At 41.0% G+C, this 7,113-nt stretch overlaps 1 non-coding gene across 1 annotated transcript; it reads right to left on the bottom strand.

The window, feature by feature from the left end:
* Nucleotides 1-1,673: 1,673 nt before the first annotated feature.
* On the bottom strand, nt 1,674-1,779 carry LOC142521531 (small nucleolar RNA R71). Its single transcript, XR_012814240.1, has one exon. It is a non-coding gene; the product is annotated as a small nucleolar RNA R71 (small nucleolar RNA).
* Nucleotides 1,780-7,113: the final 5,334 nt, after the last annotated feature.

Below are 7,113 nucleotides of genomic sequence, written 5' to 3'. Positions count from 1 at the left end.
TTTGGGAAGATTTCTTGTCCGATTCCCTACCTTATTTTGGAGGAGAGGATGATACGGAAAGGGGGGGACGTTTTTGAGGGCATTGAGACTTCATTGAGCAGCCGCCAAAAGCTTTGGAGAGATTTTCGCTCTTGGATCGAAGATTTCCGGGCGTCGTTCCTCCCATTTTTTCGTCAAATCTAGTATTTCTAACTTAGTTTTTATCTTTGAAACATTGTTGCTTTAATTTTCATTATGAATTCTAGTAGCTAAACTTTATTATTTGTTGGGATAAAAGGGGATCCTACCCCGAACTTTGATTTAAATTAATTCACATATCGATTTCTGATTTATTATTGATTATACTATTGTTTTATCGTGTTGTTAAGGCGTAGCTAACTTTAATAACAATTTTATATTGCGAGTGAGTTCGAGAGAATAACTTGTGATAGGAACGAGTAGTATAATCCGTGGATCTACAATTTATATAGACATATGAAATTGGATACGTGCCGATAGTTATAGTCCTAAGGGTCGAAAACTAGGGGATTTCATAGATCGACATGCAATTTTCTCTTGATAAATAATTAAAGACATTTAATTACTTCATTGAGTAGAATTAGTTTGGCATAGCTCGAGAGAGTGTGTTCAATTGAATAGGAAATTCTGTCGGAAGCATATAATCAATATCGAACGAATTAATTAATTAACGAGGGGTAGGTGAACCGATATTCCCAACAAATTCATTTCTCATTGAGTTTTAATCAACCATTTTAGATATTATATTGCATTATTCCATTCTTGAATCATTTTATTTGCATATTTATTTGAGCATAGCAGTACTAAAACAATCAATCAATTTTCGTTGCTAAAGATTTAATAACTGAAAATAATAATTTTCAAATACAGTCTTCAGTGGAACGATACTCGTACTCACGTACATTATACTATTACTTGACATCGTGCACTTGCGATTAATTTTTGAGCATATAAAACCATATTTTTATTAAGGATTTCAAAGTGCAAGTTTTGCTCGACCAAGTTTTTGGCGCCGTTGCCGTGGACTGTTAATTCACAATTTTATTTTTAGTTATTTTCTTTAGCATTCTCTATTTTACTTTGTTTGACACCTTCGATTTCTTCACAGATATCTCATTAAGTGCATGCCAAAGTCACTTGACGTGGAGCTTGAGCAGTTTGACCCTGAAATTGAAAGAACTTTCCGCAGGAGAAGACAACAGCAGAGACTGAAAGAACTGATGGAGAGGCACGATAATGATCATGAGGAGGAACACCATGATGCTAGCATGTTGAGATGCCACGCCGCATACCGCTGCTGGAGTATGCCCAACCTTCTTTGGATGGAGCACGACCCAGTATTGTGAGGCCTCTGGTGCGGGCAAACTAGTTCGAAATCAAACCAGCTATAATTCAGATGATTCAGAACACAGTCCAGTTTGGAGGATCTGCAGTAGATGACCCAAACACGCACATCGCAGATTTTCTTGAAATTTGCGACACTTTTAAATTTAATGGAGTTTCTGATGATGCTGTTAGGTTGCGTTTATTTCCTTTCTCCTTACGTGATAAAGCTAAAGCATGGTTGAATTGTTTGCCTGTAGGTTCGATCACCACATGGGAGGACATGGCAAAGGCGTTTCTCATCAAATACTTTCCTCCATCTAACACCATGAAGCTGCGGGCAGACATCACCACATTTGCTCAATTCGATCAGGAGTCTTTATATGAGGCATGAGAGCGCTTCAAAGATTTATTAAGAAGATGTCCTCATCACGAACTGCCACTTGGGTTAGTCGTTCAAACCTTTTATTATGGCTTGCTTACTCCTAATCGTACTATGATAGATGCTGCTGCGTGTGAAAACCTACTGAGGAAGACTGCTGAAGAGGGATATGAGCTGTTGGAGGAGATGGCTGCTAGCAGCTATCATCCTCAATCTGAAAGATACAACCAGCGGAAAAGTGCGGGAGTTCACCAGGTAACTGACCTTTATGCTATAACTGCACAACTTGATGTTTTGAACATGAAACTAGATGGCTTGAACATGGGTGGCACAGCTATGCGTCTTCAAGAGATATTCTGCGAAAAGTGTGGAGGTGAACATTGTGTGAAGGACTGTCAAGATGACAATCCCTTCTATGTGCAAAATGAGGCACCGGTAAATCAAGTGGGAGTCCACAACCGTCTGAGGAATGATCCGTACTCAAACACATACAATCCTGGATGGAGGCAACATCCCAGCTTCTCATGGGGTGGTCAAGGCAGTCAGAATCGACCATAAGGACGACAACCATACGGGAAACAACCGATGTACAGATCTAATCCTCCTAGGGAGGAAAGGTCCAACTTAGAGCAGATGATGTCTAAGTTTATCTCGTCCACTGAAACTAGACTCCAAAATCAAGATGCATGAATAAAGGGGCTAGAGAATCAGATTCGACAGTTGGCAAAGATGATAGCAAATCGAGAGCCGGGCACCTTGCCAAGTAACACAGTGACCAATCCAAAGGAGCAAGTGAAGGCGATCGAGTTGAAGAGTGGAAAGATCTTAGAGACAAGATGAACAGAAAAAACTCAAGCACATGATAAACAGACTGAGTCATCAAAAGGTAAGTCTTCCAACTCAACACCAGCACCCACTGCACAATCGAAAATTGTTATCCCTCCATCTCTCCTGCAGCATTAAAAAAGGAAAAACTTCATGCACAATTCGGTAAGTTTCTAGAGGTATTCAAAAAATTGCATATCAATATTCCTTTTGCCGATGCTTTAATGCAAATGCCTAGTTATGCTAAATTTTTGAAAGACATATTAGCTAACAAAAGGAAATTTGAGGATCACATGATGGTGAACTTAACGGAAAATTACTCTGCTCAGGTGCAAAACAAAATCTCACCGAAACTAAAAGATCAAGGAAGTTTTTCTATTCCTTGCATGATTGGTGATGTTGTTTTTCACAGGCTTTATGTGATCTTGGTGCAAGTATTAATCTCATGCCCTTTTCTGTATTTAGGAAGCTCGGATTAGGAGAACCTAAACCAACAAGAATGTCCTTGCAACTAGCAGACAGATCTGTCAAATACCCGCGAGGGGTTATAGAGGACGTCTTGGTAAAGGTGGACAAATTCATATTCCCTGCCGATTTTGTGGTACTTGATATGGAGGAGGATGTGGAAATGCCATTGATTTTGGGGAGACCGTTCCTTGGACTGGCAAAGCACTGATTGATGTTCGAGAAGGGAAGTTGAGATTGAGAGTGGGCGAGGAAGAGATTACTTTTGATGTTTTCAATGCACTTAAGCACACACTGCATTCTGATAGTTGTTATAGAATGGATGCTCTTGATGCGCTTGTGTCTAACTATGTGCAGGATGCTCTTAGGGATCCTTTGGAAGCCACTCTCACTACTGAACTGAGAGAAGATGAACTGGACGAAGAGAGAGCCGAAATAGTGGCATACCTCAATGCAAACCAACCATGGAAGAGGCCAATAAGGATGAGATTAGAAGACTTGGGAGATCGAAGAGACTTGATCCCTCAGAAGTCAAGCTTGGAGGAACCACCGATGCTTGAGCTCAAACCATTACCTCCACACCTCAAGTACGTATACTTAGGTGAGAATAACACTTTACCTGTCATTATTTCTGCTGCTTTGACAGATGGGAAGGACAAACTGTTGGAAGTTTTGAAAGCGAACAAGAGTGTTTTTGTGTGGAAGGTGGCGAACATAAAAGGGATCAACCCATCAGTCTGCATGCATAAGATCTTGATGGAAGATGAGTACTCACCTCTTGTGCAACCTCAGAGACGATTAAATCCAAAGATGCAAGAGGTAGTAAAAGCAGAAACTATCAAACTCCTTGATGCATGTATTATCTATCCTATATCTGATAGTGCATGGGTAAGTCCTGTTCAGTGTGTGCCAAAAAAAGGTGGGATTACTGTGATCACAAATGAAAAAAATGAATTAATACCCACCAGGACAGTTACGGGATGGCGAGTGTGTATTGACTATAGGAAGTTGAATGACGCCACCCGTAAGGACCACTTTCCCCTGCCCTTTATTGATCAGATGTTAGAGAGACTAGCGGGGCATGAGTTTTACTGTTTTCTAGATGGATATTCGGGGTATAATCAAATCACTATTGCACCTGAGGATCAAGAGAAAACCACTTTCACTTGTCCTTATGGAACTTTTTCTTTCTGCCGTATGCCTTTTGGTCTTTGTAATGCCCCTGCTGCATTTCAATGTTGTATGACTGCTATATTCCATGATATGATTGAAACATTTCTTGAAATATTTATGGATGATTTTTCTATCTTTTTTGCAACGTTTGATGAGTGTCTGCAGAATCTGAGAACCGTGTTGAAGAGGTGCGAGGAAACGAACTTGGTGCTTAATTGGGAGAAGTGCCACTTCATGGTACAAGAGGGAATTGTCTTAGGGCACAAGGTTTCAAAACAAGGGATTGAGGTGGACAAAGCTAAAATAGAAGTCATAAAGAACTTACCACCACCAGCCTCAGTAAAGGGAGTTAGAATTTTTCTAGGCCACGCCGGTTTTTATATGCGGTTTATCAAAGATTTTTCAAAAATTGCCAAACCTTTATCTTCCTTACTTATGAAAGATGTGCCTTTTGATTTCAATTCTGATTGTTTACAGGCGTACGAGGATTTGAAGGAGCGCTTGGTGACGGCTCCTGTCTTGGTGGCACCAGATTGGGATCTGTCCTTCGAGATCATGTGCGATGCCAGTGATACTGCGGTGGGGACTGTGCTTGGCCAGCGTCAAAACAAGGTATTTCATACAATTTACTACGCAAGTAAGACCTTTGACGAGGCTCAATTGAATTATGCAACAACTGAAAAGGAATTACTTGCAGTAGTATTTGCGCTTGACAAATTTCATTCATACCTTGTGTTGTCCAAAGTAATTGTTTAACAGATCACTCGGCATTGAAATATTTACTTGCTAAAAAAGATGCAAAGCCACGCTTACTTCGGTGGATATTACTTCTCCAAGAGTTTGACCTCAAAATAAAAAATAAAAAAGGTGTAGAAAATGTGGTGGCGGACCATTTGTCTACACTAGAGCTTATTAGTAATGACTGTGTAGATCGGGCTATTGATGATTGGTTCCCTGATGTGCAACTGTTTGAGGTGAAACATTGTCCTTGGTATGCTAATTTCGCTAATTTTCTTTTCACAGGCACACCACCACCAAATCTATCGTTTCACCAACGAAAGAAATTCTTCTCTGACGTGAAATATTATTTTTGGGAGGAGCCATTTTTGTTTAAGATTTGTGCAGATTCCATGATAAGAAGGTGTGTTGCAGAGGAGGATTTTTGTCAAATCCTCAACCATTGCCATGACCGTGAGCTAGGTGGTCATTTTGGACCAACTAGGACGGCATCTAAGGTACTTGAATGTGGCTTTTATTGGCCAACCCTCTTTAAAGATGCTCGTGCTTATGTGCTAACCTGTGATAAATGCCAGCGGTCAGGTAACATCTCTAACCGTCATGAAATGCCATTAAATAATATTCTTGAGTGTGAGGTTTTTGATGTATGGGGGATAGATTTCATGGGACTGTTTCCCAGTTCGTTCACGAAAAAATATATCTTGGTTGCGGTTGATTATGTGTCTAAATGGGTAGAGGCAGAAGCGTATGCCACTAATGATGCTCAAGTGGTCCTGAAATTTTTAAAGAAAAATATTTTTAACAGGTTTGGGACACCAAGAGCAATCATTAGTGATGGTGGCACCCATTTTTGCAACAAATTATTTGAGAAACTTTTGAGCAAATACGGTGTCACACGCAAGATCTCTACCGCATATCAACCCCAAACGAGTGGTCAAGTGGAAGTGTCGAACCGAGAGATAAAGCGAATTTCGGAGAAAGTTGTAGGTGTCAGTAGGAAAGACTGGTCGGTGAGATTAGATGATGCTCTTTGGGCATATAGGACTGCATTCAAAACACCTATAGGCACTACACCATATAGACTACTGTTTGGTAAAGCATGTCATTTACCTGTAGAGTTAGAGCATCGAGCATACTGGGCAACAAAAGCACTGAACTTTAACTTTACTGATGCAGGTGAACGACGTCTACTTCAATTGGACCAGTTGGAGGAATTTCGGAATCTGGCATATGATCTCGCACTATCGTACAAGGAAAAGACAAAGAGGGCGCATGACAGGCGAATCATTGAAAGGGAATTCAAGGAAGGTGAAAACGTCCTGCTCTCAACTCCCGATTGCGACTATACCCCGGAAAGTTGAAATCGCGATGGTCTGGTCCATTCGTGATTTCTAAAGTTTACCCATCGGGGGCTGTAGAATTGCAAGACAGAAATGATGGGACATTTACGGTCAATGCCCAGCGACTGAAGCACTACATGGGTGGCATAGTTGAGCCACAACTTAGGATCACCCGGTTCCAAGACAATCCTAACTGAACTGACCGACAGTCAAGCTCTCGACTATAAATTGAGAACTACCTCATTTTCCCTTATCTTGCATTTACTTCGATATTTTGTTTATGTTAGTTATGTCCTATTTATTTTTATTGGTTTGTTTTCATATAAAAAAAGGGGTGGGTGTAAATTTTCCAGAGAGCTAGGTGCTCAAGCGTTCATATTTTACCGCTCGAGTGCGATCACTGATTTCATAATCTACAGAGAGCTTGGCGCTCGGGCGGTAATATTGTACCGCTCGAGAGCGCCCACTCATTTCGCGAAAATAATTCCAGAGAACCTGGTGCTCAAGCGGTAATTCTTTACCGCTCGAGCGTGCCTGTAGATAAAGACGCGAATTCCCTTTCCCCTTTTCATCCTGCCAAAATTTCTCCCCAAATCCCTAACTCTAACTCAACCCCGTCTTTCGATTTTCTTGTGCAGGCACTAAATCTCCACTCCATTTTTCGGCAACAAGGCACAATCCTCCTTAGGAAGCAAGAACACCCCTCTCCGATCACCCACCATCTCCATCAACACCACCATGGCTCCAAAGAAACAATGAGGTAATCCCGGTTCCTCCTCTTCATCTTCTTTCTTCGATAGACATTGCTTTGTGAATGAGGTAGCACGGGCTCGATTTGAGCATGCTAAG

This window comes from Primulina tabacum, chromosome 12 (genome assembly GCF_025594145.1).
Source record: "Primulina tabacum isolate GXHZ01 chromosome 12, ASM2559414v2, whole genome shotgun sequence".
Lineage (NCBI taxonomy): Eukaryota > Viridiplantae > Streptophyta > Magnoliopsida > Lamiales > Gesneriaceae > Primulina > Primulina tabacum.
The sequence above is the reverse complement of the archived record's forward strand: the minus strand, read 5'-3'. Positions and strand labels throughout refer to the sequence as shown.